We start from the raw sequence: 25,126 nt of genomic DNA on the forward strand, positions 1-25,126 counted from the left end.
GGTCCCTAGTATTAAGCCCTTGTGTTCGTGACACCAGGGCAAGGTTTAGCCTTAACCACCCGAAAGTACAGTATACCGGTGGATCCTGGGCTAGGCACGGGGGCAATGAAGACACAGACGCCAAGTTACGGACAACGGTAGCTTTACTGAGGGTAGACAGTTGGAACAGTCTATGCAGTACAGCCGGGGGCCCAAGGAGGTGACCAGTGACACAGAGACCTCGCAGGCTTGCTGGGACTTGTAGTTGGATGGGAGAATTTAATGCAGGCCCCACTGGGTAGACAGATGACTTGACTGGCTTGTGACTGACAGGACGGTGACTTTATCTTACTTGCACTTGGCTTGTGGCTGCAGGACCTGACTTGAGGCCTCCACTACTCTGGACACACACACTAGGCACGACTTTACTGGACCTCAGCAGGAAGCAAGAGAGAGAAGCTCCACCCAGGGTTTATATGGGGGAGACTAGCAGGGAGCCCATAGGTCAACTTTGGGGTAAGCTGGTCACTGGTACCTCCTGGGTAACAATCACATGGTACATTTTATTAAAGGCATAACACATCTTTTAATATACACCATATATACAAATGGGGAAACAACTATAGGGCGCCATGGGGACACTCAGGGGACACTGCCTGACAGGACATGAAAGGTACGGGGCAACACCATCCCGTACTGGGCCACCACAACAGGAAATGTCTTCACTTTATCCTCCATAAGATGTGATAAAACAACTTGAACTGAACAAGAGGCCCCATCGCCCATTGTCACCTTCCTTCATATTTTATTGCTGGTTTACTGTTTATTGCTGATGCCTTCTTTTTACAGGGTACGCAGCGTACGCTTCCATTCTGTATTGTGCCTCTATTCTTCTTTCAAGCATTGTTCTGTTTGCTGCAGTTACTGTGCAGCTTAACAATATGGCAATGGGGTCATAGTCTACCTTGAGTGTAATCTGCTTGCTAAGTCTGAGAGTCGGCAAGCATTGGCAGCAATTGGGGCGAGCATTGGCAGCAGTTGGGGCGAGCATTAGCAGCAGTTGGGGCGAGCATTGGCAGCAGTTGGGGCAAGCATTGGCAGCAGTTGGGGCAAGCATTGGCAGCAGTTGGGGCGAGCATTGGCAGCAGGTGCTGGTACTATAGGTGTCTAAACAAAGAAAAAGACATGGGACTGCACTCACCATCCAAGAGTTCTTTATTGACTGGCGGGGTCACAGGCATGCATCACGGGGGAGGCAGGGGCTCCGAGGCGGAGCCCCTGCCTCCCCCGTGATGCATGCCTATGACCCCACCAGTCAATAAAGAACTCATGGATGGTGAGTGCAGTCCCATGTCTTTTTCTTCATTTAGAATTATTTGTGCTGTTTGGGTTTAGCACCACCGCTACCAAGCTACTTTCAGGATCGCCTTGTCCAATCCATGACATTAAAGGCGTTATCCAGGGAAAACCTTTTTTTTTTATATATCAACTGGCTCCAGAGAGTTAAACAGATTTGTAAATTACTTCTATAAAAAAAAATCTTAATCCTTTCAGTACTTATGAGCTGCTGAATTTGAGTTGTTCTTTTCTGTTTAAGTGCTCTCTGATGACACGTGTCTCGGGAACCACCCAGTTTAGAAGAGGTTGGCTATGGGGATTTGCTTCAAAACTGGGCGTTTCCCGAGACCCGTGTCATCATAGAGCACTTAGACAGAAAAGAACAACCTTAACTCTAGAAGCTCATAAGTACTGAAAGGATTAAGATTTTTTAAAGGGGTTGTGCGCTGCCCTGCAGTTCTCAGCTCAGCTCACAGCGTCCAGAAGTTCATTACTCCGAACGCTGTGTGCGGGCTTCCGTGTTCCCAGCCGCCGGGCGTGACGTCACGCCCGGCCCCTTCGTAGCGTCTCGCCCGCTCCCTCAACGAAAGTCTATGGGATGGGGGCGCAACCGCTGTCATGCCCACTTCCCATAGATTTTGGTAGAGGGGGCGGGCGTGACGTCACGACGGGGCGGGTGAGACGTCACGAAGGGGCCGGGCGTGACGTCACGCCCGGCGGCTGCGAACACGGAAGCCGGCACACAGCGTTTGGAGTAATGAACTTCCGGACGCTGTGAGCTGAGCTCCGAACTGCAGGGCAGCGCACAACCCCATTAATCAAAGTAATTTACAAATCTGTTTAACTTTCTGGAGCCAGTTGATATATAAAAAAAAGTTTTTTCCTGGATAACCCCTTTAAGTGCTCTCTGATGACACGTGTCTCGGGAGCTGTCCAGAGTAGAAGCAAATCCCCATAGCAAACCTCTTCTACTCTGTGCAGTTCCCGAGACAAGCAGAGATGTCAGCATAGAGCACTGTTTCCAGACAGATAAGAACAACTCAACTTCAGCAGCTGATAATTATTGGAAGGATTAAGATTTTTTTAATAGAAATAATATACAAATCTGTTTAACTTTCTTCCTGGAATACCCCTTTAATCTGCATTCCCTAGTCTTGCAAGTGCCGGGCCCCAACTTTTCTTCCAGTTGGTACTATATGTGTTTCTGTGCCCGCATAAGACCTGCAGGTCCAACATGCCATGTGATCGTTGTTGTCAGAGATGCTCGTGTTGTCTTAAGAGACGGTGAGCATTTCCTGAACTTAGGGAAGTGCCATCACTGTTCCTGTAGTGGGTGTCATTACCACCTTGGTGTAGCAGAGCTGTCAAGTTCGGGTGCAGCCTGATGGAGCGATAGGACCATGTGATTCCCCCAGACACACCTAGAATCGGCCAAAGAGGTCCTAATACAGGAGAGAACTACTAAGTCATCAGTATCATCCAAGTGAGTAGTGCTGGTACAGACTAGAGAGTATTTCACTAAAAAGTTGGGCTTACAGACTAGACACTTCGAGAGAGTATGCTCTAATACAGGGGCTAAATACAAGACCAAAGGTGTATGTACCATAGTGGCACAATATGTGCAGGGCTGGTGCAAGGATTTATGCCACCCTAGGCAAAAGCTAATTTTGCCACCCTTTGACTCCACACATTGGCCCACCCTATGGCACACCCCACCTTATTACTGGGGTGATACATTGTAACAACCCTTCTCCTCATGTAATCTCCTTACTATTGGGGTGACACACTGTAACAACCCCCTCTTCATGTAATCTCCTTACAACTGGGGTGACACACTGTAACAAACCTCCTCCTCATGTAATCGTCTTACTACTGGGGTGACACACTGTAACAAGCCCCCTCTTCATGTAATCTCCTTACAACTGGGGTGACACACTGTAACAAACCCCCTCCTCATGTAATCACCTTACTACTGGGGTGAAACACTGTAACAAACCTCCTCTTCATGTAATCACCTTACTACTGGGGTGACACACTGTAACAAGCCTCCTCTTCATGTAATCTCCATACTACTGGGGTGACACACTGTAACAAACCTTCTCATGTAATTAGTTTACTACTGGGGTGACACACTGTAACAAACCTCCTACTCATGTCATCTCCTTACTACTGGGGTGACACACTGTAACAAACCTCATCCTCATGTAATCTCTTTACTACTGGGGTGACACACTGTAACAAAACTCCTCCTCATGTAATCTTCTTACTACTGTGGTGACACACTGTAACAAACCTCCTCCTCATGTAATCTCCTTACTACTGGGGTGACACACTGTAACAAACCTCCTCCTCATATAATCTCCTTACTACTGGGGTGACACACTGTAACAAACCCCTCCTTATGTAATCTCCCTTCTATTGGGATGACACACTGTAACAAATCGCCTCCTTATGTAATTACCTTACAACTGAGGTGACACACTGTAACAAACCTCCCCCTCATGTCGTTACCTTACAACTGACTGAGGTGACACACTGTAACAAACATCCTCATGTCGTTACCTTACAACTAAGGTGAACCACATCAGGGTGGGGGTTATGGTGAGCCGGTTGAGTAAGTGGTTCGGATGCTGGCTGCTGAGTCATGTAACACATTCCATGACAAAACACAAAATATGGCACTACACCGGCCATGATCATGTGGCTGCTATGGGGCCCTTGGAGAGAGGGGCCCTGTCCTGGTTGATTACATCTTTTTGTTCTATTAGTAAGAAACTGTGCAGATCTCCTCTCGTCAGGGAATTGAATTTTCGCAAAATTTATGAAAGGGGGGTATTGACTAGCGATGAGCGGCAGGGGCCATATTCGAATTAGCGATATTTTGCGAATATATGGACGAATATTTCTCTCTTTTTTTTTCTATGCAAAAATTCGTAATGAAATTCGCATAGTGCGCATGCGCAATTACATCTCACCTAAAAGAAGGGATTGATCAGTGTCCAGTCTGAAAGTGCCGATATTCGCATAAATATTCGTATAATTTTTTTTAAAAAGAATATTCGAATTTGGGATATTTCTCGAATATATGGACGAATATTTGTCCTATATTCACGAAATTCGCATATTCGCTATGTTTATTAGTTTCTTTATGCGAAAATCCGTAATGAAATTCACATAGTGTTCAATAGAGATGAGCGAATTTACAGTAAATTCGATTTGTCGCGAACTTCTCGGCTCGGCAGTTGATCACTTATCCTGCGTAAATTAGTTCAGCTTTCACGTGCTCCGGTGGGCTGGAAAAGGTGGATACATTCCTAGGAAAGAGTCTCCTAGGACTGTATCCACCTTTTCCAGCCCACCGGAGCACCTGAAAGCTGAACTCATTTATGCAGGAAAAGTCATCAACTGCCGAGCCGAGAAGTTTGTGACGAATCGAATTTACTGTAAATTCGCTCATCTCTAGTGTTCATGCGCGATTATATCTGTTACCTTAAAAAGAAGGGAGGGATCAGTGTCCTCTGACTGGAAGTGCTGATATTCCAGAATATTTGCATTTTCGCAAAAACAAACAAAAACTACAAAAAAATATATATATATATTCGTTATTATGAATATATATCACTATATTCTAAATATTCGCAAAATCACGTAATGCCGAAATTTGAGTTAAAAATTTGCGTTTCGAATATTCGCGCTCAACATTAGCATTGACCAATGAGTCATGGAAAGCAAATGAAAATAAACACCAGACCCTTCTGTCCTGTGGGGTCAAAAATCAGACACCATAACATGAGGCCCATTTCGATATTTGTTATTGGGCCCTCCTTCTTCTGTGCACACGACACCAGTGAGACACTACTACAATAGTACCACCAGCCTCCAGCCTCCTTTATGAGATGTATAGCCAGTCTGCCCGAGTTCGTTGCAAGGAATGTGTCTATCCAGTTATCTCTTACTTCGGCAGCCGCAGTGACTAACCATTATACCTCCACTTGGCCCCCTAACAAACCATAGGGGTTTCCGAGACTAGAATATTAATGGATTTTCCTAGGACAAGCTATCAATATATGATCAGTGGGGGTCTGACTTGCGTGGATCAGCTGAACGATGGGGCCTGTAGTACTTGCTGGTGTAACCAGACATATACTCATACATTTCATCGTGGCTCCTGCTGGCACTGTAGCTCAGTGTCGGTAAACCTAATGTATGGCACAATGTCTAGGAAAACAAGACAGAGATATAGATTTCCCTGGTTGCTGTGACCTCCTTATTAAAGGGGTATTCCAGTAAAAAAAAACTTTTTTTTTTTTAATATATCAACTGACTCCAGAAAGTTAAACAGATTTTAAATTACTTCTATTAAAAAAAAATCTTAATCCTTCCAATAATTATTATCTGCTGAAGTTCAGTTGTTCTTTTCTATCTGGCAACAGTGCTCTCTGCTGGCATCTCTGCTTGTCTCGAGAACTGCACAGAGTAGAAGAGGTTTGCTATGGGGATTTGCTTCTACTCTGGAAAGTTCCCGAGACAGGTGTCATCAGAAAGCACTTAGAGACAGAAAAGAACAACTCAACTTCAGCAGCTCATAAGTACTGAAAGGATTAAGATTTTTAAATAGAAGTCATTTACAAATCTGTTTAACTTTCTGGAGCCAGTTGAGATATATATATATATATATATATATATATATATATATATATATATAAAGTTTTTCCTGGATAACCCATTTAAGATGGGCAATGGGGGTTTTATATAAAAAATACTGTCCTTGCAATGGCCGGTATTTATCCAACCAATCCTCCAAGTCCCGGAATGTTGCCCCATATACTATACCAGTGTTTCCCAACCAGAGCACCTCCAGCTGTTGCAAAACTACAACTCCCAGCATGCCCGGACAGCCGTTGGCTGTCCGGGCATGCTGGGCGTTGTAGTTTTACAACAGCAGGAGGCACCCCTGGTTGGGAAACACTGACCTATACTATATACTACTATATAGTCCAACATGCAGGGAGTTATAGTTTTTGTTTGGGGCAGCTGCTGAGCAACAGGCTGTATTGGGGCATGCTGGGAGTTGTAGTTAGTAACTAACTGCCACTCCCGAATTTAATAAAAAAAAAAAAGCGATCAAAAAGTCACATGAAAACAAAAATGGTCCTGTTAAAAACGCAAAAAAATTAGCCCTCATACAGGCCCGTATAAGGAGAAATAAAAAAGTTATAGGGGTCAGAATAGAACAAAATATCCCCTGCATATGTGTATCCTGTGATGTCACGCATATATAATTAATTATGCAAATGACCATGGCCGGTATTTTTTTTGCAAGAAAGGTGGCAACCCTAGATGGGGGTGGCAGGAGTCACACTGATCAGGTATTAAAGGCCTATTCTAACAATAAATCATCAATATTATAGTGTCTGGTTTTTAACATTTTTCCTGCCCTCAAATTATTGTGTTCATTTACGGGGAACCATTGGCATCGGTGGTGTAAATTAAAGCTTATGTGTCCCAAAACAAAATCTGAAACAGGGCCGCTAAACTATAATGTAAGTTAAAGGGGTACTCACGTGGAAAACTTTTTTTTTTTTTAAATAAACTGGTGCCAGAAAGTTAAACAGATTTGTAAATGACTTCTATTAAAAAATCTTAATCCTTCCAGTACTTTTTAGAGACTGTATACTACAGAGAAATCCAAAAAAGAAATGCATTTCCTCTGATGTTCTGACCACAGTGCTCTCTGCTGACCTCTGCTGTCCATTTTAGGAACTGTCCAGAGCAGCATATGGGGATTTTCTCCTGCTCTGGACAGTTCCTAAAATGAACAGCAGAGGTCAGCAGAGAGCACTGTGGTCAGAACATCAGAGGAAATGCATTTCTTTTTTGGATTTCTCTTTAGTATACAGCCCCTAAAAAATACTGGAAGGATTAAGATTTTTTAATAGAAGTGATTTACAAATCTGTTTAACTTTCTGGCACCAGTTGATTTAAAAAAAAAAAAAAAAAGTTTTCCCCAGGAGTACCCCTTGAAAGTACTAGCTTTGTTATATGTGGCAGAGGAACCTTTGGGTGCATGCTAGCGCTGCACCCTTGACTGGCACCATATTTCAGTGTGGACCGCATTTACAATCATGTTCAGGCATACAGAAGTGACAAGAGCCTGGCTGGAGGCCATGGAAAATCTGAAATGCAATGAGCTTCCTATAAAAAATGATAGATAAAGGACTCAAGAACTGCAGTCTCAGAGGTCTCCTTGCAAAAACAATCTAATTTGTAGGGCCCAACATCGAATAAGTATATCTCAAAATGTGGACTCTACACCTTTAAATCAGATTATACAGTGGTCTTTTACCATCTCATGTATAAAATATGTTGGTGAAGGGAGTAATGTAGTCTTTAAAGGGGTACACCACTGGAAAACATTTTCTTTAAAATCAACTGGTGCCAGAAAGTTAAACAGATTTGTAAATTACTTCTCTTAAAAAAATCCCAATCCTTCCAGTACTTATAATACACAGGAAGTACTCCAGTGTATAAAGGAAGTTTTCTTTTATTTTTAAGTGCTCTCTGCTGACACCTCTGTCAATTTTAGGAACTGTCCAGAGTAGGAGCAAATCCCCATAGCAAACCTCTCTTGGTCTGGACAGTTCATGACATGGATAGAGGTGTCAGCAGAGAGCACTGTGGTCAGGCAGAAAGGAAATTCAAAAAGAAAAGAACTTCCTGTGGAGCATACAGCAGCTGATAAGTACTGGAATGATTGGGATTTTTAAATAGAAGTAATTTCCTGGCACCAGTTGATTTAAAAGAAAATGTTTTCCAGTGGAGTACCCCTTTAAGGGGGAGATTTATTAAAACCTGTGCAGAGTAAAAGTTGCCCGGTTGCCGAAAGCAACCAATCAGATCGCTTCTTTCATTTTTAAAGGGTCCCTCAAAAATGAAAGAAGCATTCTAATTGGTTGCAATTGGCAACTGGGAACTTTTCCTCCTCACAGGTTTTGATGAATCTCCCCTAAGTCCTTTGAAATGGGACCATATACATGAAACCGGGGGAGGGGTTTAATATGTCTGACCATGGGGGGTCCGGACGCTGGGACCTCCTGCGATCTCCGGGGCGGGGTTGCGGCGTTGATGAACACGTAAGCCTGGGGCTTCCCTGTTCGTGACATCACGCAATACCCCCTCCATTAACATCTATGGGAGGGGGCATAGAGGCTGTGGTCGTCAGTCATCCGGCACAGATGACTGGGTTGCTGCGGCAGAGATCGCGGGGGTCCGCAGTGGTCACACCCCCGTGATCAGACATGTTATCCCCTATGCTTTGGACAAGGGATAACATGTCTAGGGGAGGAGTAACCGTTTAAATGGAAACATAAAGCCTTCCTCTTAATAGGGAAAAAATACCTTTAACTTTTTCGAAATTTACTGATGTCCTCATACAGTAGCTTCAGAAGCATGCCCTCTCTCTCTCTCTCTCTCTCTCTCTCTCTCTCTAAAATTATAAAAATAGTTTTTTAAAGTGAATTCCTAAAGTATTAGCCCCTGAGATAAAAGACTTATCTACTGATGGTTCAGGAACCAATAGAACCAACTTCACTAGCAGGAGAGTTAAAAATTTTGTAATAAGAATGAAGAACATACTCAAGAGAAGGGCCGTCATGCAAAATCACTCATTGGTCACTCAGGCGAAATCTGGAAATCACTCTAGAAAATGTCTCCACGTAGTCCCAGCCTAATACTCAAGGGAGGCATTGCCATGGCTGAGAAACACCTTCTATGGGTTCTGAGAAGGCCAAACCTGTTTTCCGTTCTTGCAAATTCAGTTTCTCTTATACCCTGAGGAAGGTTTTGCTTGACTTTTGCTTGAAACGCGTTGCGTATATCACTTGTTCTCCATTCATGACAAATAAGCTTACGTCTAGAAAAGGGCTTTACCAAAAAATGTGTTACAGGACCACTTCTGCTTTCCATTCTTGAAAATAACCTTCATTCTATTTGTTGGAGGAGGATGTTACCTGAAACGCGTTGCACGTATTATCATAGGATGACACCTATTTTTCATTGAGAAAAGTCTGAGCTGAATATTATCCAAAATGCATTTCATGTATAGTTACAGGACCACCTCCTGTTTGTCCTTCTTGTTGTATATGTCTGAGGAGGACGTTACTCGAAACACGTTGCATGTATTGTCATAGGACAAGTTTTTGTTCATTGAGAAATAAGCTTATGTTCTATTTCTAAAGAGGATGTTACCTGGAAGGCACTGCAAGGATTCTTACAAAACCAAAGCTGATTTCCATTCTCAGTGGGTTTCCCTATTAATATTTTATATTGTTGCACGTTCTCAGTAGAAAAAGTATTGACAATTGCATTCCTCACTGGAATTAACCCGGTTGTGCTGATCAATATGGTTGCTCACTGCACAGCCATATTTGTATTCTAACCATACGTCTGTTTCCCCTGCTAAAAGCACCATGGTGAGATAGCGCTTTATGGTGCTGGTATATGGCGCCTTCATAATGGCCTACCACTGACTACTACTGTTTTACAGTGCTAATTTACTGCGCCAGTAATGGACCATCCCGATTTACTGCGGAGGGAGGAGTGCATCAGATTAGGGATTGTGATAACGTGGGAAAACTGATGTTCCAAAATTGAAGCCGTTAAAAACATACAGCTTTATGCGACCTACCAGCCAAGTGAAACAAAGCGCTGAAGTGCATTACTGAACACGGTGGATATATGGTGCACTTACTTCCCGGTAAATGTATGAAATTCCTGCAGCACTATACTTTTATATATATAAAAATCAATTAACAGGAAGCAATTGTTCACGGGGAGGACGCTTGTTGTGTTTTCCTGCTCATAAAGTTTGATGTAATTTATGAACCTCTTAAAGTCTTCTTTTTTTTTTTTTATTCATTTTGTTTCCACTTTGTAAAAAAACATAAGCTCCGATAAATGATACAGAAAACGTATTGGAAATGTGAAGGGCGGAGTGAGGTAGACAGGGCTACTCTTGTCAAATTTGATTCTAAGGTTAAAGGGGTACTCCACCCCTAGACATCTTATCCCCTGTCCAAAGGATGGGGGATAAGATGTCTGATTGTGGGGGCCCTGCGGCTGAGACCCCCGTGATTTGTGCAGCGCCCAGTGCTTGTTTAAAACGCTTGGTGTGGGGTTGTGATGTCATGGCCACGCCCACTCATGATATCACACCATGCCCCCTCAATGCAAGTCTAGACTAGCATTAAGGGCCAGCGTTAAGGGGGGGGGGGGCAAACAGGGCAACTGCCCAGGGCCCCCATCCTCCAGGGGCCCCTGTGGCTTCTACAGTGTTAGTGGCTAGGGGAATGAGTGTGGGAGTGCAGCCAGCACCATTTAGAATTGAGCCTCGCTGTTTCTTAAAGGCTCTCAGCAGAGGCCATTCACATAGTGCTTGCAGGGAGAGGCAAGGCTCCTTTAACATCCCTTTGTCCGGGGTGCATGGAACTCCATAGCACCACCGTCACCACCTTAAGATCAAGCGCAATGGTGCCCTCTACCACAAAGAGCAGTGGCTGCTTGTAGTGGTGATGGGTAGCAGACATGCCACGCACTGATTCAGAACCTCAATATTACAACGCCATTTAGTAACATTTGGGGGCTAATGTTTCTACGCAGTGCATTTTTCGGTAAAAACAACACACCATCTTTATTTTGTAGGCCATACGGTCACAACAATACCCAATTAATTTATATAGGTTTTATTTATTTTTTCACTACGTTACTTTTTTGTACAACATTTAGTATGCTTAAAATATTCAGATTCATAAATTTTTCTGTATATGGGGATGTATGAGGGTCATTTTTTTCACCATGATCTGTAGTTTTTATCGGTACCATTTTTGTTTTGATGGAACTTTTAAATAGCTTTTTATATGTTTTTTATGGTATTTGAAGTGACCAAACTTTTAAGTTTGCCCAGGGCCACACTAAGCTTAAAACCGGCCCTGCCTGCACTGGGGGGGGGGGGGGCATGGTGTGACATCCCGACCCCACCGCCTGCTCCAAGCATTTGGAACAAAATGTTCCTAATGCTGGGGCAGCGGAGTACCCCTATAATAATATAGTAAATCCTAAGTCAATGCAGTCTGAAGACCCCTCTCTCAGGCTACATACAGCTCTGATTTCATATGGAAGGAGCCCAGTGGCATAATTATCATTGGGCTAACAAGGTCCAAGCCAGGAAATGCTGCCCCATGACAGACCACTGTCTATTTCACGGCCTCTGTGACTACCAACACTGAGCAGGTGTTCATTTCTCGCTCCATCATATACCCAGGGCCGTACATGGATGTCAGTCAAACATCCATCATACATAGGCATACTGTATGCAGTGTATGACTGATGTACAGTATACCTATGCATGATGGACGTGTGTATGACCGATGTACAGTATATGTATGAATGACTGATGTGCAGTATATGTATGCATGTATGATAGATATGTATATGACAAATGTGTGTGTGGTGGCCCAGTACGGGATGGTGTGTCCCTGCATGTCTCCTGCCCTGTCAGGCAGAGTCTCTCCATGTCCCCAGGGCCCCCTTTATGTGTTATCCCCTATGTACATAAGTTGTATAATAAAATGTACTGTTTCTTTAATAGCTGTTACAATGTGATTGTTACCCAGGAGGCACTAGTGACCAGGTGACCCCCCAAGTGACCTATGGGCTCTTTGCTAGACCCCCGTGCCTAGCCCAGGACCAGCGGTATTACCTTCGGGGAGGTTAAGACTAAACCATACCCTGGCGTCACAACAAGAAGGGGTTAATAACATCTGCCACCAGGGTTACAACATCTGCTCTATATTGCACCCCGGCTGATACCACATGTGTATGATGGATGTGTGTATCATACATACACACATCTATCATACAAATACACATCTATCATACAGGCATACAAAACCTGCACATCAGTCATACATACATATACGGTACATCGATGTGGTGGGGGAGGGGTGTTGGGGAGCTATTGGGTACATGTCAGCCGAGGGAAGCAAAAAAACTAAAATACACCACTTAGGAAGACTTATTCTTGACTCATTGTCACCCCCTGATCTGATTGGTTGTCAATGGAAACAGTCAGCAAGCTCAGCTGAGCTCCTATACTGCAAAGGGGCACATCCTAAAGGGCACATTTACATATGAATGCACTGACCATGTGTTTATATGTAAACTACTGTGTAATGAAGGCTCCCAAGAGGGGAATTGTAGAAAGCTACAAAGGTTGCTGGATGTTGTGAGAAGACATTTTTAAGCCAATATGACTTAAAAAAAAGTGTATCTGTCATTTCAGCTGATTATTTAAGTTGAGCTGTTGTGTATGTGTCCATACGAAGTAACATTAAGTAACATTCTGACCAGACCTTTCTTTTACTTGTGTATGGCATTTTTTATCAGCATTTTTCCTATGCATGCTTTAGTTGTCCCTGAGCTATTGGGTGCAGTACACACAGAAGAGAAGATCCTGCTCACCTATATTTAAAAGCACCTCCTAAAAATCAGCAGCAGCATGGTAGACACTATAGAGCAGTAGTGAGCATTCTAGGCCCTGAATCTGGTTTTTGGATGATATCTAATACTCACCTGAGCTGGAGTACTCTTTCTGTCTGCTTCTGGCTCTCTTGAGCCACTTCTACTTCCTCTTCTTCTTACCATCTCTCCTCTAGACTTTTATGGGCAGAATATAACTCTCAGTGAGCTGATGGATCTTTGTCACTCTCAAGACAGGCTTCAGCGTTTTTTTTTTTTTTGAAAGAATGATGAGTTCAGGAGGGAGAAAAGGAGCCTAATAAGAGTAGGAGGCATTTTTTTCTCTCTGATAAGATACATACCAACTCACTTGATACTGATACTTACACTATCAATACTATTTGTATATCTAAAGTTTTTTTTTTTTTTTAAAGGGGTTGTCCAGTAAAAAATATGTATTTACTATTGTTGGCTGCCTACACAAACACTTTAGTGTAACTCACATTCTGTCACTCCCTCGTAGCTCCGGTTTTGGGGCACCCTATCTCTGGATGGTCTCCGCTGACAGTCTGCTTCAGCGGGACCGGCCCTAGCCATAGACGTGACCTCACAGCGCTTCGGCAAGCGAAACAGAAAGTTTGAAATCTTTACTAATTTACTGAAAAGGAAAAACTAAAATTTTGCAGTGACTTAAATGGGCACTGTCATTAAAATGTTTTTTGCTATTGCACTCCTTATGGCAAATAAAAACTCTTTCTAATGTACTTTGCTTAAAAAAAAGTTTTCTATGTTTTGTGTTTTAAAAAAAAGCTGCCACTAGGTGTCTCCCTACTTGTCCAGAGCACATTGCCCCCATCTCTTGCACAGACTTGGACTCCTGTTGGCCTGGCAGAAGTCCAAATTCAGGAAATGCTGATCGGAAAGGGGGGGGGGGTGCAGCCTTATCCAATCATAGCTCATCTCACACTGAACTGCTCTGGGCTGTGTAGCAGAGTGAGGGAGGAAGTTCTCTCCCTGTATGTCTTCAGATGATGTCACTCCTGCTGGGGAACGCCCCTTCCCAGTCTGTGAATCTGACTGAGTCTGAGCAGAAAATACAGAGCAATTTCAAGGTAGAAAATTGAAAAGTATTTAAAATAAAGGCAGGGGGTGGTTTATCATGATGGGGGCAGTGAACATTTTACAAGATCATGAGATGTACTCTTAAAGTATTCAGACCAGGACTTAGTTGAAGTCCCTTAGTCAGTGGTCCCAGCCTCCAGTCCTATTAGGGACAAGCCCATAAGGTTTATACACCAGGATTTAGCGTTTTCTGCCATTCTTCTCTGTAGATCCTCTCAAGCTCTGTCAGGTGGGATGAGGACCGTCGGTGGGAGCCATTTTCAGAGATGTTCCATTGGGCACTGTTTCAGGGCTGGGCGACTCAAGGACAGAGTTGTCTCTAAGCTGCTCCTGCGTTGTCTTGGCCATGTGCCTACCGACTTTGGGGGAGACAATAAAAACTGGCAACTATTTAGATTACTATAATGCGCCAGATTTTTAACAGTGACACTAGTTTTTTTTTAAATCTACTGTCAGTCTGTACCATCTCCTTGTTTGCTTAGTTAAAGGGGTATTCCGGAATCTAAGCTTTTATCCCTTATCCAGAAGATAGGGGATAAAATATCTGATCGTGGGGGGCCCTCCACTGGGACCCCCACAATCTCCCTGCAGCACCAGCATTATATGCGGGGCTGCGTCTCCAGTGTTGGAAACTTCTGGGTTTCCGAGACTGGAGACGTGATGTAACTTCACTCCCCCTCTGTGACATCACTCCACGCACCCTCCATTTATGTCTATGGGAGGGGGCATAACGGCCGTCATGCCCCTTCCCACAGACATGAATGGAGGTAGCGTGGCATCATGGAGGGGGCATGACATTACGTCACGTGTCCAGTCTTGGAAACGCGGAAGTTTCCGACACTGGAGACGCAGCCCCGCATACAATGCGGGTGCTGCAGGGACATCGCGAGGGGTCCCGGCGGAAGGCCCCCCGTGATCAGACATTTTATCCCCTAGCCCTCATACATCCCTGTATAAGGAGAAATAAGAAAGTTATTGGGCTCAGAATAGGACAATATTTCCCCCACATATGTGTATCCTGTGATGTCACGCATATATAATTAATTATGCAAATTAGCATGGCCGGTATTTTTTTGCAAGAAAGGTGGCAACCCTACCCTCCATAGGGCTTAGAGGGTAATGCCATGATTTACAGACAACAACATAACAAAAATAGACAGGGGGGGGGGGGGCATTCATCATTGTAGGTTTTCTACACTTTTTTTGTGTGCTGGTGATGTGTAGGAGCGCCAGATTCATTAAATGGTCGCAGAGCATTTGATTAATTTTGTGCAGGTCACATTTTCTGAAATGTAACTCTTTACAAACACCAAGTCTGGGCTGGTGTAGTTTAGAGACTTTTTGGTGGTTTTCTGCCTTTTTTTGCGCCTTTTCATAAAACCAGTCCATATCATGCGTATTGCCAAAATCTGTGGATAACAACTCAAAATCGACTGAAACCAAAAGGCGCAAAAAAGGTGCAAAAAAACAGAAAGGACGCTTGCGTTAAAAAAAGGAAATATAGACAGAAAAAAAAAGGTTAAACACAATAATAAATGCCGGCCTATAAGTATACTAAACTGGATGTGATGGAGGACATGGCAGGAGTATCTGCCACCTTATATACAGTTGTATCTGCCACCTTATATACAGTTGTATCTGTCACCTTATATACAGTTGTATCTGCCACCTTATATACAGTTGTATCTGCCACCTTATATACAGTTGTATCTGCCACCTTATATACAGTTGTATCTGTCACCTTATAAACAGTTGTATCTGCCACCTTATATACAGCTATATACAGTTGTATCTGTCACCTTATATACAGATATATACAGTTGTATCTGTCACCTTATATAAAGCTATATACAGTTGTATCTGTCACCTTATATACAGCTATATACAGTTGTATCTGTCACCTTATATACAGATATATACAGTTGTATCTGTCACCTTATATAAAGCTATATACAGTTGTATCTGTCACCTTATATACAGATATATACAGTTGTATCTGCCACCTTATATACAGCTATATACAGTTGTATCTGTCACCTTATATACAGATATATACAGTTGTATCTGTCACCTTATATAAAGCTATATACAGTTGTATCTGTCACCTTATATAAAGCTATATACAGTTGTATCTGTCACCTTATATACAGCTATATACAGTTGTATCTGTCACCTTATATACAGATATATACAGTTGTATCTGTCACCTTATATACAGCTATATACAGTTATATCTGTCACCTTATATACAAATATATACAGTTGTATCTGCCACCTTATATACAGCTATATACAGTTGTATCTGTCACCTTATATACAGCTATATACAGTTGTATCTGTCACCTTATATACAGATATATACAGTTGTATCTGCCACCTTATATACATCTATATACAGTTGTATCTGTCACCTTATATACAGCTATATACAGTTGTATCTGTCACCTTATATACAGTAATATACAGTTGTATCTGTCACTTTATATACAGCTATATACAGTTGTATCTGTCACCTTATATAAAGCTATATACAGTTGTATCTGTCACCTTATATACAGCTATATACAGTTGTATCTGTCACCTTATATACAGTTGTATCTGTCACCTTATGTACAGTTGTATCTGTCACCTTATATACAGCTATATACAGTTGTATCTGTCACCTTATATACAGTTGAATCTGTCACCTTATATACAGCTATATACAGTTGTATCTGTCACCTTATATACAGCTATATACAGTTGTATCTGTCACCTTATATACAGTTATATACAGTTGTATCTGTCACCTTATATACAGCTATATTCAGTTGTATCTGTCACCTTATATACAGTTGTATCTGTCACCTTATATACAGCTATATACAGTTGTATCTGTCACCTTATGTACAGTTGTATCTGTCACCTTATATACAGTTATATACAGTTGTATCTGTCACCTTATATACAGTTATATACAGTTGTATCTGTCACCTTATATAAAGCTATATACAGTTGTATCTGTCACCTTATATACAGCTATATACAGTTGTATCTGTCACCTTATATACAGTTATATACAGTTGTATCTGTCACCTTATATACAGTTATATACAGTTGTATCTGTCACCTTATATACAGTTATATACAGTTGTATCTGTCACCTTATATACAGCTATATACAGTTGTATCTGTCACCTTATATACAGTTATATACAGTTGTATCTGTCACCTTATATACAGCTATATACAGTTGTATCTGTCACCTTATATACAGTTATATACAGTTGTATCTGTCACCTTATATACAGTTATATACAGTTGTATCTGTCACCTTATATACAGCTATATACAGTTGTATCTGTCACCTTATATACAGCTATATACAGTTGTATCTGTCACCTTATATACAGTTATATACAGTTGTATCTGTCACCTTATATACAGCTATATACAGTTGTATCTGTCACCTTATATACAGATATATACAGTTGTATCTGTCACCTTATATACAGCTATATACAGTTGTATCTGTCACCTTATATACAGTTATATACAGTTGTATCTGTCACCTTATTTACAGCTGTATACAGTTGTATCTGTCACCTTATATACAGTTATATACAGTTGTATCTGTCACCTTATATACAGTTATATACAGTTGTATCTGTCACCTTATATACAGTTATATACAGTTGTATCTGTCACCTTATATACAGTTATATACAGTTGTATCTGTCACCTTATATACAGCTATATACAGTTGTATCTGCCACCTTATATACAGATATATACAGTTGTATCTGCCACCTTATATACAGCTATATACAGTTGTATCTGTCACCTTATATACAGCTATATACAGTTGTATCTGTCACCTTATATACAGTAATATACAGTTGTATCTGTCACTTTATATACAGCTATATACAGTTGTATCTGTCACCTTATATACAGCTATATACAGTTGTATCTGTCACCTTATATACAGCTATATACAGTTGTATCTGTCACCTTATATAAAGCTGTATACAGTTGTATCTGTCACCTTATATACAGTTATATACAGTTTTATCTGTCACCTTATATACAGTTATATACAGTTGTATCTGTCACCTTATATACAGTTGTATCTGTCACCTTATATACAGTTGTATCTGTCACCTTATATACAGCTATATACAGTTGTATCTGTCACCTTATATACAGTTGTATCTGTCACCTTATATACAGTTGTATCTGTCACCTTATATACAGTTGTATCTGTCACCTTATATACAGTTGTATCTGTCACCTTATATACAGCTATATACAGTTGTATCTGTCACCTTATATACAGATATATACAGTTGTATCTGTCACCTTATATAAAGCTATATACAGTTGTATCTGTCACCTTATATACAGCTATATACAGTTGTATCTGTCACCTTATATACAGATATATACAGTTGTATCTGTCACCTTATATAAAGCTATATACAGTTGTATCTGTCACCTTATATACAGTTGTATCTGTCACCTTATATACAGTTGTATCTGTCACCTTATATACAGTTATATACAGTTGTATCTGTCACCTTATATACAGTTGTTCTCCCTACAGATCCAGGTTCACCTCTCAAGAAGATGGACACGTGGTGAAGGGGTTCCCTAAAGTAGACAACCCTTTTCCTCCTGCTAAAACCTTCAAATTGCATGAAGAGTGAGGTACACAAGCTCAAGGTCCTCAGGGGCATCCAAGATGGCACTGATCATGGCGGGTGCCCCTGTTTCTTCATTATGACATAAATGACTGTCCACACAGTTGCCATGGTTACTGCATGTGCTTATCACTGATGCAGGCCTCGTTTATTATGAGGAGGTTATGCATCTGTTAGGGTCAAATGATTAATAAATAATATAAAAGGGAACTATATAATTATATATAACCGCTCCCGAAAATATGTAAGTCTCATCCGCCCAGATTTATCAATCTGTCGGAGGAAAAAAACTGTCTGATTCCATAGCAACCAATCACAGCCCATCTTTCATTTCCTACATTACTCTGGTAAAATGAAATTTGGTTGCTATGGGCCAAGCAGTTTTTGGGTGTGTTTGCTACCAAAGAGACTAATATAAGTGGGCACCCGCTTGGCATATGAGGTTAAAGTGGATAAATGTACTAAAAACTATGAAACCTACTAAAAACCTGCAGCATCCTATGTCTTAGGGGGGTTAAACTGGGAGAGTCACTGGTAGAGAAGGATCTGGGTGACTGGTAGATCATAGACTGCAGAACAGCACAATGTCAGGCAGCCGCTTGTAAAGCCATCAGGATATTGTCATGTATCAGAAAAGGCATGGACTCAAGGGACAGGGACATAATACTCCCCCTTTATAAAGCATTGGTACGGCCTCACCTGGAATCAGTGGCGTAGCGTGGGTTGTCAGCACCCGGGGCAAGGCAAGTAATTTGCGCCCCCTAACCCGTGGATTTTAGCACTCGAGTCTCCTCCATTAGATTACTTAAAGAAACCCCTTACCCCCTAAGCACATGTATTGTTTGTTATGAAAATACTGATGTCATTAAAGTAAAATGCATCTAAATACAAGTTTATTTTCCAACACTTTATTGAGTGCGAACATTACACATTCTCCACATTTTCAGCAGGTCTATGAATACAAATCTACAAATGTAGTAACCTAACATGGGCCGCGCTATTATATGTCGTCTCACAACCATCGTAAACCACCAAAAATATCAAGAACATGTGCCCCTGTCATGTGCCCCCACATATATTGCCCCCTGACATGTGCCCCTCACATATAATGACCCCTTGTCATGTGCCCCCACATATAATGCCCCCCTGACATGTGACCCTGACTTATAATGCCCCCTGTCCTGTGCCCCTCACTTATAATGCCCCATGTCCTGTGCCCCTCACATATAATGCCCCCCTGACATGTGCCCCTCACATATAATACCCCCCTGACATGTGTCCCTTACTCATCATTTGCCCCTCTCACTTATAATTTGCTCCCCCCTCCCCTTTCTCATGCCCATCACCTTTCTCCCACGCTGTGGCTGCTCCATTCCTGCAGTCAGTGAGAGCCGCGGGGACATGATCTCCGGGTGCCGGCGCGATGATGTGATGTCTTTGGCTCTCACTGACTGCAGGAATGGAGCAGCCGCAGCGTGTGATAGCAAGGTGACGGGCGTGAGAAAGGGGTGGTGGAGCGGGACAGCCGACAGCTCTCGCTCCATCTTGCGATAGTTCAGGAAGAGGGGCAACAATCTCGTCATAAAAAGAATCAGTGTCGGATGGACAACGCTTTTCGGAGGGGCTCCCTCCATCGTCAGGTCCGCATGCGGACCTGACGAAGGAGGGAGCCCCTCCGAAACGCGTTGTCCATCCGACGCTGATTCTTTTTATGACTATACAATAAAAAGTTATCATCATCCTCTGCACCATCTCCGATTGCTGATTTCACCCCGCCGGTGTAGCGCTGCAGTGCCAAAATTGTTACCCACGGGAAGGTTAGGAGACCCTTGCCGGGATTCCTACCTCCCATACACGCTACAGGATCACACCAACCGTCTCTGACGGGACCGACGGCCAGCTGCTCCCGGCACACCTACAGAAAAGATACCTGCTCAAGGCTCTCAATCAGCGTTGCGCCTGACATTAGCGCAACCAAGAAAGGTGAGCAGGCTCTTATCTACCTATCTACCTACCATCCGTTATCGCTGGATAACCGGCACTATTAGTGCCGCATCTGTCTGTCTTTTTTCTCCCCTACATATAATTTTAGATGCAGGCAGCAAAATTTTTTTTTATAAAATACCTTATGTTTATGAAGGGGGTTTGGAGCTCTGTATGGAAATAAACATAAATTTACAGCACATTAAGAAATTAGCACAGAATTTCGTATCTATTTGGATGCAAAAACAACATTTATCTTAAAGGTCGTATTCAGATAAGTAATTTCCTGGGCAGGGTTACTTCTTACACTATAATTTCTAAAAGTTCACTGAGGAACTGTGGTTGATGGATTTAGAAACATTAGAACTGAAAGCTTTTATGACATTTTCTTATTACAGTTAGTCTGAAGGTCTTGGATATGTCTCAAATTCTCAGGCCTCCCCCTTAGGCTAGGTTCACACTGTGGAATTTCTGGGCTGAACCGGCAGCACTAGGACCGCGCGGACTACATTGCCATCCCCATAGATGGCAATGTATTTTTGAGCAGATCTCCCAAAAGATCCACCCAGAAATGTATTGCAGTCTATGGGGGCAGCAATGCAGTCTGCTCGGTCCTAGCGCCATCGGCTCAATCTCCGGCAGAAAATCTGCCCAGAAATTCTTTAGTGTGAACCTAGCCTAAGGGGCTTGTCACATGGCAGAATTTCCGCTTGCAGAATTCTGCCTCAAATTAAAGCCCATAGACTTCTATGGGATTCCGCCCTCCCATTCACGCTTCTGAATTTCTACTTGCGGGAGTGCGGAATCCCATAGAAGTCTATGGGCTTTAATTTGAGGCGGAATTCCACAAGTGGACGTCTGAAAGCGGAAATTCTGCCGTGTGTCTGTGCACGTCCCTGTTTGGGAGCTTCCGTTAAGCCATATTGGAGAGATTCTAAAAACAGAAGTTCCCTTTATAAAAGGCTAATTTCAATGGACACCACATAATACCCCATTTCTCCTGCAGTGGCCACTGATCACCAAATGTTTCCGCTGCCAAACCCTCATTGATTAATTGGCCAACAATGGGCCAGATGGGACAACCCTTTTAAATACACCAAAGCAGTGCACTAAGTTGTAAGAGTTATAACATTTGACCTAATTGGGCCTTTACTGCATGTGGATATAATAAGGGGGTAATGTTTGTGAGCCCCCTTTACAAGTCAGAATGAGGAAATTCTGAAAAAAGCAGTTCCTTTTCCAAAAGGCACATTTCAATGGGCACCATGTAATACCCCATTTCTCCTGCAGTGGTCACTAATCAACAAATGTTTCAGCTGCCGAACCCGCAATGATCAACTGATCACCAATGGGTCCAGATAGACTGACCCTTTAAGTTTTAAGAGTTATAATGTTTTTCCTAATGGGGCCATTAGGGCATATGGATGTTATAAAGTGTAACGTTTGGGAGCCCCCTTTACAATCCAAAATGGAGAGATTCTGAAAACAGCAGTTCCCTTTCCTGAAGACTCATTTCAATGGACACCATGTAGTACCACATTTCTCCTGCAGTGGCCGCTGATCGCCAAATGTTTCAGCTGCCGAACCCGCATTGATCAACTGATCAACAATGGGTCCAGACATGACAACCCTTTTGAATACACTTTAGCAGTGATCTGGCCTCTTATCAGGTAGAGGAATCTATTCCCTGCCGGGGTAATCCCATTTTAACCATTCATGGCCAAATAAGTGCAGGCTGCAATTTTAGACTCCATCACCTAAAGGAAGAACTATGGGGTCCAATGACTACTGTTTGGCAATTCTTGGCTGCTGCAGTCTCAATATAGTTATATAAGTGTAGGAGAGAGAAAAATAAAAAGACCGCACTCACCCACTGTAATAGCTCGGGGATCGTAGATTTATTCACAATGTAAGATACAATTCCATATGGTGGAGGACGTGGAGGGGAGAAGAAGCTTCTTCTCCCCTCACCGTCCTCCACCATATGGAATTGTATCTTACATTCTGAATAAATCTACGATCCCCAAGCTATTACAGTTGGTGAGTGCGGTCTTTATATTTTTCTCTCTCCGACACTTATTTATGGACATCTGATACTACACCTGCACCGCCAGGTATTGCAGTGCATCGACTCTCCTGGATAACCCTGTATTTATTGCCTCAGGATTCCATTGTTGTACAGGGATATTGAGGGACATTTACCAATATTTGCTTATGTATTCTTTTTTTTTAGTAATTTTTTCCTTACTTTTTTTTTTGCTTATGTGCGACTTATTTATCAACTGCTTTCAGCCTGTTGATAATTTTCTTTCACGTAAGCAATTTTTCCTTTTTTTACTTTGGTAGTGGCTTTTTCTGCTCCATGTTTGAGCTGGAGTAAATTCAGTCAATTTTTAACCCTGTTGCGACTTTTTTTTGCGCAGTTGCGACTGTCGCAGTTAATGAATACCTGACTACCCGTAGTCCATTTTAAAATTATTACTACGTAGTTAATTTTTGGAAAACTTGCTTTTCTCGCTTTCCAGTCAAAATGTCGCCCGAAAAATCGCGTAGTCGCAGTTGCGACAATTTTGCGACAATTATAGTAAAGAAAACCTGACTAAACCCGTTGATAAATGTCCATAATTGTTCTTTGGTGCCACTTTTCCTCTCTTTTTTTGGGCTTTTTCAATATAGTTATATAAATGTATAGTATGGTTCTTTCAATTGACGTCTATGGGAATTACCGAAACAGCCATGTGCTGCTTGCTTGCATAACCCCCCCCCCCCCCACCCCCTTGCACTGTATGAACAATCCAGGGGCTAGTTATTGAGGAATAGCGGTCACATATTAGGAATTTATGGCATGACAAGCAAATATTGAAACAGATCTCTATTCTCCCTAGAACAGAGCCCTATAGAAGCCGCCATATAGAGCCCTAGATAGGCATCTATTGCGGGATTGATGTGGATGCAGCGGAGATAGCGGGGGATTTTATGAGATTCACCGACTGCAGCCCGGGTGTTAGCAATGTAATTATTATTTGTGTATAAATCCAATATTTTCTTCGGAGCTTCTAAGTCCCGGGAGCTGGTGTAAAGGACAGGGCACAAAGGCCCAGGACATGTTTTCTAAGCCAGTCGTTCTGCAGCTGGGAATTCAAGCTTCGCCTGAAGAGGAATATTAGATTGAATTGTAGTTCCGTGCAAAACATTAGGGCTGGATTATCAGACTTTCTGGATTATTAAATGCTCAATTACTGATACTTGACTGTACCTCTTTATGTTATGGTCTGGGAATGGCCGGTTTTAGAAAGTGGAGATAGTTTTAACCTCCTCTTTTCCTGAGAACCTAGGGTTGCCACCTGGCCGGTATTTTACCGGCACAGCCGGTATTTTGGCCACCCTGCCGGTATTTTCATATTAAAAATTCCGGCTATGCAATGGCTGGTATTTATCCAACCAATCCTTCAACTCCCGAAATGTTGCACCATATACCATACCAGTGTTTCCCAACCAGAGCGCCTCCAGCTGTTGCAAAACTACAACTCCCAGCATGCCCGGACAGCCGTTGGCTGTCCGGGCATGCTGAGAGTTGTAGTTTTGCAACAGCTGGAGGCACCCCTGGTTGGGAAACACTGACCTTTACTATATACTACTAACATGCTGGCAGTTGTAGTTTTCGTTTGGGGCAGCTGCTGAGCCACAGGCTGTATCAGGGCATGCTGGGAGTTGTAGTTAGTAAATAACTGCAACTCCCGAATTGAAAGCGATCAAAAAGTCCCATCAAAACTAAAATGATACTGTTAAAAACTACAGATCGGGGTGCAAAAAAAATGAGCCCTCATACAGGCCCCGTATAAGGAGAAATAATAAAGTTATAGGGGGCAGAATAGGACAAAATTTCCCTCGCATATGTGTATCCTGTGATGTCACGCATATATAATTAATTATGGAAATTAGCATGGCCGGTATTTTTTTTGCAAGAAAGGTGGCAACTAGAGATGAGCGAACTTACAGTAAATTCGATTCATCACAAACTTCTCAGCTCGGCAGTTGATGTCTTATCCTGCGTAAATTAGTTCAGCCTTCAGGTGCTCCGGTGGGCTGGAAAAGGTGGATACAGTCCTGGGAAAGGACTGTATCCACCTTTTCCAGCCCACGGGAGCACCGGAAAGCTGAACTAATTTATGCAGGAAAAGTCATCAACTGCCGAGCCGAGAAGTTTGTGACGAATCGAATTTACTGTAAGTTCGCTCATCTCTAGTGGCAACCCTAGTTACATGGCGGTATTATTTGGGAGCAGAATTGCAGCATTATGTGGGTTCTTAAAAGCGTACCTGTTGTATCACAGAAAAAAAATGATGTTTATGTATGTTACGCCCTGGGTCATGCAGATGCTTTACATGTCTTTTTTATGTGTTTAGCTTTAGTATTTGGCTCACAAATTTGCACTCAGGAATTTTGCTGACCCATTGACACTCAAGTCTTCCGTTTACCCATTCACACTGAGAAATGACAGCGACAGA

The 25,126-nt window shown here is 42.3% G+C and overlaps 1 protein-coding gene across 3 annotated transcripts in view; it reads left to right on the forward strand.

Annotated features, from left to right (window-relative positions):
• Positions 1–25,126, forward strand: part of GRIK5 (glutamate ionotropic receptor kainate type subunit 5) — a 354,857-nt gene that overhangs the window by 72,481 nt on the left and 257,250 nt on the right. Inside the window, exon 2 of one of the 3 annotated variants that reach the window (XM_056542911.1) lies at positions 18,539–18,642. The exons of the other annotated variants lie outside the window; for them this stretch is intronic. The gene's annotated coding sequence lies outside the window, so the exon portion shown is untranslated. The remainder of the gene's footprint in view (positions 1–18,538; positions 18,643–25,126) is intronic. 3 annotated transcript variants of the gene reach the window in all.

This window comes from Hyla sarda, chromosome 10 (assembly GCF_029499605.1).
Source record: "Hyla sarda isolate aHylSar1 chromosome 10, aHylSar1.hap1, whole genome shotgun sequence".
Classification (NCBI taxonomy): Eukaryota; Metazoa; Chordata; class Amphibia; order Anura; family Hylidae; genus Hyla; species Hyla sarda.